The sequence below is a fragment of the Apus apus genome, chromosome 19, assembly GCF_020740795.1.
Source record: "Apus apus isolate bApuApu2 chromosome 19, bApuApu2.pri.cur, whole genome shotgun sequence".
Lineage (NCBI taxonomy): Eukaryota > Metazoa > Chordata > Aves > Apodiformes > Apodidae > Apus > Apus apus.
Window position 1 is genome coordinate 3,426,525 of NC_067300.1, and position 12,306 is coordinate 3,438,830.

Genomic DNA, 12,306 nt, shown 5'->3' on the forward strand with positions numbered 1-12,306 from the left:
AACTAGACCAATGCCACTCAAAAATGTACCAATCAGCAGCAAGTGTGTGACTGTGCTTTGGCTTATGCTTTTCCACTAGACCTGCCGATATCTACCTGAACAAAAATGCCAAGAGCTTTCTGGAAGTTAAGGTAGACCAAAACACAGTACCACCCTGGGTAAAAAAAGCCTGCAGAGTAGCTGTACCCTTATGTAGCAAAAGTACTACAGAGAAGCCAAAGTGAGAGCACTTTCAAAGTTCCTCATATTTGTTCTTATGGCTTGAATGACCTTGGGATCCCTTTGAGAACATGCAGCACAATGTTACATAAGACACACAAACAACAAGGCCAGGTTGAATGGGGCTTGAAGCAACCTGGGCTAGTGAGAGGTGTCCTTGCCCATGGCAGGGGGATGGAACTAGTTGATCTTTAAGGTCCCTTCCAACTCAAACCATTTTATGAATCTGTGGATGCCTTTGCATGGCAGGGCAAGGCAGGTGGTTAGGATCCTACATCTGCTCTCTGTTTTGCATGAGAACAGACAACCAACATGGTGTATTCAGCAGGAGCTGCCCTGCACATGCTCCCTTCCCTTGTCTCCTTTGGGTGCTCCTCTGAAAACCTGGAGACACAGTACTTCTAATACGTTGATTTTTTAAAATTGGTTGAGAAGTCCAGGAGGAAATCAATAATGCTAGACTGCTTGGAATATTTTCAAACCATGTTTTATTCCCTTAGTCAACTATAATGGGACTGCAGGAGGCTTTATGATAAGCTGTAAAAAGTCACAGCAGCGCGTGGTGGTTTAATGATCAAGGGGACTTTCCAAAAAGAATATAGTTTATTTTTATGAAGCATCCTTTAAAAAAAAAAAAAAAGTAAAAAAAAGTCAAGAAATATTTTATAGGGAGTATAGGGAGGAGGTAAAATAGGCAGTGAGTGCTTCTGGATATGGATGCAGTTTTAGAAGGAGAAAGGGCAAAACTGTATAAAAAGAAGGACAGGTACCACTTACAAGTGGGAAGGATGAGGGGAGAGAATGGAAAGTGAGAGTAATGGGAGAAAGAGAATTAATGTGGAGGAGCTGGGTGAGAGGAGAAGGATGAAATTAGAGAAAGGCAAAGAAGGGTGGGGGTTAATGTTAGATCTGGGGTTAGAGGCAGAGAAACAATTTGCAACTGGAGAAGGGAAGCAATGGGTTTAGCAGGAGGTGGCTGCTGAGAGGGGCAGGAGGTGATGGTTGGGGAAGATGTTTGTCTGACCAAGTCAATGGGTTTCTGTGCTTCTTCTGGAGGTGGTGGTTGTGTCCTGGTATGTGATTTCTGGGAAATGAAGGAAACCCGATTCCAATATTAGATTCATTGGTCATGCCACTAGTTTCTGCACAGGAGCACTCTTTCCAAAGACTGTCTCTCTATGGGATTTGCATAGAAAGAAAGATTGATAAACAGAAACGCCCTCAGGTAGACCAAAGCATTCAAACTCCTCTCCCAGTGAAAAGAGTATCTGAAGTTAACACTGTCAAAGGCAGTCCTTTGTTGTTTTAATCATAAGTGATGATATGGCTTTTGCAACATGCCCTGTGATGGCAAACCTCAAAGACAGGCAAGAACCCATTTGTGCTAAGAGATTTTCTTGGCTTCAGGATAAACTGAGAAAGTAGTTCTCTTAGTCCCATCAAGCAGCTGGGGCATGAATTACCAGGGTACAAAGGGTTGGCATGTAGCAGGATTACAAGGACATAAAAAGACATGGCACCTCCTGCTCTTCCTATTGAGAAAGGACTCTCCCAACATAATTTTTAAGTCATCATCCAACAACCAATCTGAAATACATCACCAGAGCATTTCAGTTGCAACCACTCTAGTTAAAAGCTTGTAGTTAAGCCTTGATAATGCTTTTCTTGTCTCAAAGACCTCACAGGCCTTAGAGATGTAGAGATGGGAGGTCTGGAGTCACTGGAAAACTGAGAAAAGAAATCTATCCCCTTGCCCTGAAAAATGTAAATGAATAAATTTTATGCAGATGAAGTACTTGGTTTAAAAGAACAACACAAAAAAACCCAAGCCTACCAAATAAATCCCTCCCCCAAAAAAGCAAAAACAAACAAACAAACCTGATATCTGACGACTGGAGAAAGAAATGGTGAGAGAAAATACCAAAGAGCCTGGAGGCCAAAGAGTTTTTATTCCTCACTCTGAAGAAACGTAGCACAGATGGTCTCAGGAGGAGGGATAAGGAAGCTGCAAGCACAGCAATTATAGTAAATTGTGCAGAAAATGAGCCTTTCTGAATGGGGCTATATCTTGACCATTTGTCAGTGAACGATCTTAGCTTTTCCCTTACATCCTCCCTATCAGAGTTTACTACAGAGTAAAATCCTTGAAAGTCTGAAGCTTTCCTTAGGGTGCTGCAGGGTGTCCCCAGCTCCCTGCCTCTGGGGAGCCTCACGTGGGGACAACCGGCCAGATGGACACTGGCTGCTCTTCATGTGAGCCTTAGATGTCAAGCTGTGGTACAGCAATGGAAATGCTACAGTGGTTTTACATTTAGTGTCTTTTTGCCTGAGATGAACTGCTGAAACCCCCTAGCCCAGAAAATATCCAGGAGAGAAGTACTGTACTCCTCTGACCTGCTTCCTCCCCGGGACCGTGCGTGCTGCCTACTGTAGACATTAAAGCTGTAAAAGCTTATTGTCAAATCAATTCTGCTCTTACTGAGACCAGAGAGACCAGGCGTGCGTCTTGAAAGACTTTAAATCTTGCCCCTCCCTGGTGATTTGCAAAGTTTAATTTCTGTAATGGGCTCTGGTGACAGAGGCATTCACTGTTTTTCCAACAGGAATTGCTGAACATATGAATGACTCATTCTGTAGGCGGGAGATATAATGGCAGCCTTCGATATCCTGATCTAAGGGTGGGGAGATTGTGTGGGAGGGGAGGAATGGGGTACACTTGAAGTTAAATTATCCACCTTGCTTCCCCTTCATCAGACAGCCCCTCCTCTCAAAGCCCCTTCCTGGCCTGGTATCAGGATAATGCTGAAAGAGGGAAAGGGAAGGTTGAGGGTCCTCCTGTGGGAGATGAAGTTTATAATATATGCATTTGCCTGGAAATGCCATAAGAAATTAATATTTGTTACAGAAACAGTGGGACTGCATTAATATTTTAATATTAAATGAATATTTAATTTGAAAGCTTTGATTTGAAAGTGAATGAGACAGCCATGACATGAACAGTTGTGCTGTTCCTGTTAAGAAATGTTAATGATTTATTGACAATGTCGGTAGCAATAACTTTACACTCTTTCAGTTACATAAAGCCTTTGAAATATTGGTAAAATAATTACTGAGAACAAATAGCAGGCTGGCTTCAAGCAGCCCTTTTGGGAAGGACATATGTTGGAGAAAAATGTGTTTCTTCCAGAAAGAGGAGCCCACTCAGACCCTCAGAGCTGGGCTGGCTGGGGCATTGGGTGGCTGCTCCCTCCCCAACCAACATCAGCATCCTACACCAATTTTGGCCACCTCGTTTACCTGAGATGCCCTGAGACAACACATGGCTTTGGCAGTGGCTCTGGATGGGTAAGGCTGAACCTGAAGGGGCTGAGAACTTCCCAGAGCCAGGCTTCTCAGCAGCTTCCCACAGTGTGTCCTGCCACGGACTGTGGTGCCTTTTAAAGCTGAAAATGGCCTGCTCCAGGGTTTCTTATGGCTTTTCTGGCTGCAGATGACTCAAAGGTATCTGTTAATTTTCATGCAATTCAGTAATCTTAAACATCAAAAACATCTGAATTGCTCGAGCAGGTTTATTTTGTACATTTTATAGGGTTGTTGAAGCTGTACCTGTAGTTTCTGGGAACTTTCTTAGGGTTTTACTCTGGGGTGTGAAGGCAGCAAGGGAACAGAGGGAAGAAAACAGATCTGCTGCCTCATGATTATCCTGAGTTTAATCTTAAATTTCAGCTGAAACTGGAAGTTCTTGGCTGAAAGTGGCTCCAGTAAACCTGAACTGGATGCCTACAACCTGTAGGCAGTGGTTCTGAAGACTGACTGTCTGCCTATAGTTTTTAAAACCCTTGAAAACTCTTAGAAACAGTTCTCTCTCTTCTGCTGAATGAGTAGGGATGTGGAATATTTTTGTGACATGGTCTGTTACTCATTAACTCAGAACAAGGAAAATTCATCTAAAAAATAATTAAAGAGACACTTTGGCATGGTGTCTTGAAAGCTGTACCATGCTGTAGGTTCCCAATTCCAGAAATGTGTTTCTTCTTAAGGCCAATCTTTGCACAAAATTAAGAGAAAAATGAAACCTAAATTCACAATGTGACCCAATCTAAACAAACAAAGAGAGTTTCTCTTCCTTTTTGTTTTTTTGGGTGGGTTTTTTTTGCCTTTCCCCCTCTCTCTCAATTTCATGCTATTGTTATAATCAGCCTTAGTAAAAGTAAGTTAGTGGAATGAGGAAACAAAAACCCACTATAGGATGCGGTTTAAAGTCCTGTTTCTCGAGCCTGAGAATCGTTCTCATTTTTCAGTTGCATTTTTCTGATGGCAGTTTTGGTGAATTTAGCTTTGGCAAAGGACGGATGGAAGCTTGAACTTGTATAATAAATGTCAGCACAAATTTTTTTCTGCTGCAACTCTGCCCTGGACCCTCTGCTACCTCCTGGTACCTTCAGGTGGGTTCCTGATGCAGGGTTTTGAGGAGCGAAGGCTCGTTATTTTGCTCTCATGAAACCCTACCTAGAGTACTGTGTTCAGTTCTGGAGCCCCCTACAGAAGAAGGGCGTGGAGCTCCTGGAGGCAGTCCAGAGGATGGCTCTGAGTCTTCAGATTTGTGGTGAGGGCTGGAATACCTCTCCTACAAAGGCAGGTTGAGAGAGTTGGGGTTGTTCAGCCCAGAGAAGAGAAGGATCTGGGGAGACCTTAGAGCACCTTCCAGTGCCTGAGGAGGCTCCAGGAAAGGTGGAGAGGAACTTTTGACTAGAGCTTGTAGTGAGAGGACAAGGACTAATGGATTAAAACTGGAAGAGGGGAGATGTAGGTGAGACATTAGGATGAAATTCTTTAGTGTGAGGGTGGTGAGACACTGGAATGGGTTGCCCAGGGAAGTTGTCAAAGCCCCATCTCTAGAAATGTTCAAGGCCAGGTTGGATGGGGATCTGAGATATGGGAGACACCTCTAGTCAGAGGTGTCCCTGCCCATGCAAGGGGGATTGAATCTAGATGATCTTTAAGGTCCTTCCAGTCCAAACAATTACATGATTCTGTGATTATGTCTTCCAACAAAGTTCATTGCAGAAGGCAATAAAATAGGATCAGACCCCCTGGATGACTTTGGTCAAACTTGACATGGTTAGAAAAAGAAGGGCTATTGCTGAAACCTGGTAGGAACTTAGCAATTGAATATGTGAACATCAGTTCCTAGTTAAATCTTTCCCTTCCACTGACATAACTGCAAAGGTAGGCACCAACATATCTATCTAGCTCTTGATTTTGGTAGATTTGTCCCCACCTGTCCAACAGGGCTCATCACCCTGCTCACCTTCAGTGAGAAAGCTGTCTGCATTCCCCATGAACTAGTGCTGTGTACTTCACACAAGGCTTTTCCTATTAAAAGTTGGAAACACACTATTTGCCACAAAGCATGCACTGTTTTGGAGCACATGGTATTGTAGGGACTGAAATATTGTGAATACTCCTAACAAAGTTGATTTAATTTGTGACTAAAAAGCCTCCCTACTTTTTGTAGTAACTGTTCAGTAAATGATTCTGACAACAGCCCAAATCTGATCAAATTAAAATCAGTCCAACCCTTTTTTAGTGATGAGCTGAATTGAAAAGCTTTGGTATCTTAGAAAGAGTTGCTAACCTTTCTGGGCAGGTCCTATAACATTTAATAGCAAAGGATGCCTTCTTGTATCAATATTGTGAACTATGGAATTTAATGAGATGTGTATTGCACTATAGAAATGTACTTTACAGAATTAATTTTGAAGTCTGTCAGTTTAAATGTTTTCTAAAAATAGTATTGAATATATACTGGGCTTTGTGCTTCTATGCCTATTTAGTTTTGCAGAATGTTTTAATGTATTATTTGGGTTTTCATTTGATGCGCTTTTCTTTTTCCTCATTCTTTTTTAAAGCATTGGTGGCAAAGGAATGAAAGGAGGCTATTTTTTGCTACAGGATAAATTTTGATATTTCAATTCTAGTTTTTGCCTCCTGAGGAATTTTCTGTTTCCTTGAGATTCTTAACCAGGTCATTCACATACTCATGGGTTGAATTACCTGCCTTAGCAGTGTACCTGAGTTGCCATTTCAACACTACAGTCCATTCAGTGTGTCCAATTCTGTGCACAGATGCCCTTGAACAATGTCCTTTTAAAACCAGGATACATTAAATATCCCCCAATATCAACAAGGTTATAGTTTTTTCAGATCCAGTTCTCTGCAGCTTTTATTGCTATCCACACTGTTTTCTGGTTTTCTACACTAGTGGGTAAACAGGGTTTGACACTCCACAGGGAGCTGAGCTGCATCAGAGGGATCTGCTGAGTCTCACTGGAGAACTGGGTATCACCTCCAAGAGCAAAGGGAAATTTTGAAAATCCTGCTAAATGCATTAACAATGAGCTGGGGATCAAGTCAAAACCCTGCTTAGACACTTCGATTGAGAGTTGCCATACAACTGTAGCCAGTGGTGGGGCTTGGCTGAAAATGTATTTATACATTAAGACAGATAGAGATGGATTTCACTAGTTTAAATGCAGCTTTAGTGCAGACAGAAGCAAAAGGGGTGGCGGGGAAAGTCCAGGCTGCCACCACCCTCCCATATGGCAATTGTTTCCTGTAATGCATGCTATATTGTATTTATTTCACACAGTGACATATCACAGAAAGCCACCAATGCCAAAATCTTCACAAAAAATACCCAGACCTGCAGCTTTTAGTGAGGGCTGTCCTCCAATTTACTCATGTTTCCCTGTTGGTTTCCTTTTTTCTTCTGCTTTTTATCTGTCTGGTTTCTATTTCCAGTTTTCCTGATCTTTTCTTCTCTGTTTTGTTTTGTCTTGTTTTGTTGTTGATTGGTTGTTTTTTTTTTGCTATATTTGAAGAATCTCAGTTGCCCTGAGAAGCCTGGGAGGTATGAGTGGAATGTTTAGATATAATACACCCTTCCCTGGACTTTCTTTTGACAAATCAATATCTGTGGATCCTGGAGGCTGAGTGTTGAGGGTACAGGAAGATGAAGCAGCTGGGATGAGAATGGGGAAGCATGGGTGGGAGCAGGGAGGGAGGACTCTGCAGTGCTTGTTTCAAGTGCAAGGAGATGACTGATAGAGTTATGAGATTTTTCAAGTTCTGAAGCAAAGCACATGACTGAAAAGACTGGATGTATCTTCCAGGCAGGCAAATAATCACTTTGCTGTCTGCTGGCAGATCCTGCCTGCCTTGCTCTGGACTTTAGGTTGAAGTTACAATGTGTAGTTTGGCAGAGGTTGTCTTATATGCAGGGTGCCTTGTGTTTGGACTGACACAGCTTCTTGTATCAGTTCCAAGCAGAAGGTAGCCTTTAACTGCTGACTTCTGGGTGATCTCAAGGACCCAAGTCTGGGTGAGGATCATCTGATCCCATGCCTGTGAGGCCTGGGAGCATTTGAGTCCAGGGTTTGACTTGGGCCCCATATGCTGTGAAGACAGAACAAACTGCTGAAAGCAACTCTGCTGCTGAAGGCTGGGAGGACCTGGCTGGGAGGATTCCCTGCTTGGCTCCACACCTAGTGTGCATGGGACTCTGCAGCTGTGTTTTTCAAATGCCATTTAAATGAAAGCAGAAAGGGGAAACCCCATTTCACTGGGAATAGCTCTGAGATGCAGAAAGCAGCTTTTCCTCTGAATTCTGTCTTCTGGCTTTCTTGCTGCAGAATGACACACAGTGTCTTTCTCTTGATCAATTTGTTTATGATTTGCTTGATTATCTTCTTCAATAGCAAGACACAACAGGTTTCTCCTGTTAATCCTGTTAGTACTGGCATTGGAGCAGAAGTTTATTTTAGGAAAAACATTTGGGTATGTTAAATTTTCTTGTAGATGATGCCTGTGAATACCAGGACATGGCCTGATATGTCTGAATTTTCTAGATTATTCCTGAGCCACGTATTTCTGTCTGTCTGAGTCTTGTCTCTCCCCATGTATACTTATGTGCCAACAGCAGACTTCCCTTCTGGCTCTTGGAGTAGCTCGTGTGGCTCTTTTGATACAGTACCACAATGTGCTGACTACACTTTTGGGGAGCTGAGAGAGCAGCAATCAAAGCCTTCTTCTCCATCCCCTCCTCCAGGACACACTTCTCCAGCAGCTGATGCCACCCTGCTGGAGGGAGCCCACCCTGGTGCAGGAGGCTGGACAGCCACCCCACTGCTCCTGCTTTGCTCCTCCTCCAGGGCAGCTGATAATGACCTTTCTTTCTTTAATGTATTAAAAGTGATGTATGGCTAGGGAAAGATGTCAGAGCAGAGCACTGAAGACTGATGATCTCCCATGTATCTTCTGAACAGGTACCCAGCTAGCAGAGGCCCCACATGCCTTTGCAAGGCAGCCTCCTCCCCTCTTTTTACCCATGTACACTATTTATCTTGTGGGGAAAGCATTAGTAGGCCTAAGAGGATAGTTTAGGCTCCAGAACTCACCTAGTCCTTGACCTCTTGGCTGAGACTTGCCAATGGGTAGTGACTAATTAACAGCAACTGCAGTGGTGTGTTTTGTATTGAGGATGCATGTCTCTTTGGGTGGAATGTACCTGCTAATGTACTATATGCTTACAAAGGCAGGGGACTCATCTGTAATAGGCAAGTCCCTGCCTTTTCTGTCTTAGAGTTCTTTGACTCTGGTGCTGTCCAGTAAGTCTTTGGTTCAGTGAAATGGTCTTTTCTCCTTCCTCCATCACCCTCTTGGTTTGGTCTTGGCTGTTTTGGGAGCCTGAGTACTCCTGTGCATCATGGAGATGGATTTGAGGTGGCTCCAGTGGATGTCAGGGTGGGTTTGTGGGTGCTGTCATGAGTACAGCTCTCTTGAGTTACAGACTGCAGCAAGGCAGCCTGAACAAACTGAGAATTCTCAGAAGTGAATAAAGCAATGGACCTGTGCTATCCTCCTCCTGCAGGTCAAATACCAAGTATTTGCAAATCACTAGGAGATGCAATGCATGAGGAGTTTTTTTCCTTCCTGGTCAGTTGACCAGTCCCCCTTTCCTTCCCAGCCACATCCAGTTCTCTTCCCCTGGCATTTGACCAAACCCCAGAAATACTGGAGGGCATAAGAACCTTTGGGTGAGGTGGTTTGGGAACCCCGTAACACGTTCTGCATTCTGGAAAATTAGGGGATCTCCTCATGCACTATCCTGGGTTTTACCTGGTTTTTTCAGGAGCAAGATTTGATAGTTCCTCCTATTGGCCCCTCAGAAATTTCTCAAAGGGCAAGAAGTGCAGAAGCCATGAAAAGTGTTCTGCAGTTCTGGGTTTCAGCATCCTGATTTCATCTGATGATCTTAAATATATGGGTAAACAGACTCTTTTCAAAAAAGCATCATTTCAGTTTCCTTTAAGGAGAGGGGAAAGTGGGGCAAAGAGGTTTTGAGTTCTTGACTGAGTTTTAGACCTGCCCAAAAGGGGCAAGGGTTTCAAGCAAGGTGTTCAATAGAGGAGCAATGCCAGCAGGGGCTGGGAGTGTGCTGGGAGCTCAGTCCTGCCAAGGGTGTGCAGGGAAGCTCCTTGGCCACCCCGATGGTGCAGGGCTGGCTGGCTGCGGTGCTGTGGGCACTTGCTGAGACCCAGGAGGTCCTTCCTCCTCTCAGTATCTTTTGCTTTAGGCTGTGATTTTGCTGCCCCCATCAGTCTGCTGGGTTAGGAACTTGCCTCCATTGCCTGTGTGGTGTTCTCCTATCTTGGGATGTGGCCCTGTAGAAGGAAGAGGTAAAGAGCATGTCCCCAGAGTCACCCGGTGGGACCCACTGGGGCTGCTCCTGTAAGTCTTGGGCGTCCTCATGCGTGCATCTTGGATCACAGCACCATGGCCTTGGAGAGGTGACAGGGCAGCACAGAGATCAGGGCTGTGGTTGTTCTCCTCTTCATGCCCAAGCAAGGATTTCATCCAGGCAGTCTATTTATCCCAGTCACCAGAACGGCCATACACAGTCCAAATTAAAATAGACACACTGAATTAACAAGCATTTACATGGTTTAACTGGAGAGGAAGAATGTGCCCTGTTGCTTCCATCATCAAGAATGTCTTTTCACTTGCACCACAATGAGGAACAGAGACTATTGCCCCACCCCTAAGAATGTATTTCAAGAATGTGGTGAAAAAAAGTGCAAAGAATATGTAACTTTTATGGAAATATGATATTTCATGAGGGAAATTTCAAGGATATAATAACCAAATTCCAGGTGAACAGGCCTCAGTATTGTTAGGAAATACAACTCTCTGCAGGGCAAAAAAGAGTGGTATGCCAGATTTAAACAGGAATTTATAGCAAATTACCTTATAAAATTACTGATACCTTCACAAAGTCATCAATTATGTGGTTAGTCTTGATTGTCATTTATTGCACCTCTTAATTGTTCAGTAAACTTTTCTGGGTTGAAGAGCCTATCTCAAATTGTCATGAAGCTGTTTTATTGATGTAAGTTAGCACAGTGTGTATTTTACATGTGGGACAACTGGAGGAACAGCAGCAGAAGAGTTTTATCCACTAATCAAAGCAGTGTCGTGCTGGTGTTCTGATTTCTACTTAAGTTACCATGGTTGATTGGAATTATGAGTATGCAGGCAAGAGTTAGAGAGGACCTTTAGATCAGGTTTGTTGTTAGTATGGAGTGTGACAATAAAGGTAACACACAGGTGTTTAATTGTTTGCCCTTTTTAAAATAGGAGGAGGAAGGACAGCTAGAGAAAGCATTTTAAAATCTGGTAAATCTACAGAGTCAGAGTTGTTAACTCTTTTCTAACGCTGGACATGTTTGACATTTTTTTATTGTTGGTTTCTGCTTATTAGCATTTTCTGTGTTTTGCTGTGCTCACAAGGAGCCATAGACACATTCCACCTAACACAAGCCTGTCTCACCATCTTGACTCCAAATGAGTGGCTCTATCTCCTGAGAGGTGCTGGGCTTGGTGGGTTTCACAACACAGAATGCCCAGATCCCTTTGTCTTTGAAGCTATTCTCAGCTCTTTGGGTTTCATTCCCTGCTATTCCGTGGAGGCAGCTTGATTCCTATCATACCATTGTTGATTGCATAAAATATTCCCTGAATCCAACATGTTGCATTAAAATCTGGTGTCTAGGTCTTGTCTGATTCTCAGCAGTGTAGCAGTTGGTTTTCATTTCAGCCATCCTCAACCCAAGCCAAGTTCAGAGAGACTTGGTTGAGATGTCGGTGAGGGGTAAAAACCATCTGAACCTCTGCTATGATTGATGGACTTGTGCACAGTGAAGACAAATATGTACAAATACTTGCCCAAAATAGTGGGGCCTCAGTTCAGCTGTAACTGGCTGACTTTCCAGCTCGACTTTCAAGAAACATTGCTTTTAATTGACCTTCATGTGAGTAATTTGAAGAACCAGTGCTGCTTTTCACAACAAAAGTTTCAAGCAGTGGAATCTCCTATTATATATAAAATTAGTAATTTTACTGTATCATGAGTGATTAAACTTGACCCCCCAGGGAGCCAGAAATAATGCTGTGTGACTTCCTTGCCTAATTAACACAGAACAAATGTGAAAATGTGTACATTACAGTAAATTGTGTGCTAATTGGCCTCAGAGAAATACTATATGTGAAGAAGAAATGGGCATATAATTTCAAACATATTTGAGAGGTTTTGCAGGGGGAAAAAAAAAAAAAAAAGAAAGAAAAAAAAAGCCCAAACTCAAAATTTGACAAAACCTTTATTTGTCATGATTTATTCACTCAGCTCTAGTCTTGAACCTGGAAGTTATTGGCAGCTTCAGCTAAGATTCCTGCTGAGTATTTCTACTTATAATGACTGCATAAGGCATGTAGCTCAATGCTATTTTTTTGGCATAATATCATAGATATCTATTTTAATTCTTGTCTCTATATGTGTATCTAGAGTTTGGTGCTTTTTTTTTTTCTTTTTACTTCCCCTTTTCTTGTGAAAATACCTCTAGATGCAGGACAATATCCTGCTCCTTCCACTTGAGTTCAACAGGATTATTCTCCTTGGGTAGGAACCCCCCTTCTGTACATCAGCATCACTTAAGTACTGGCTTAAGCAGAGAGTAAATGTCCATCTGT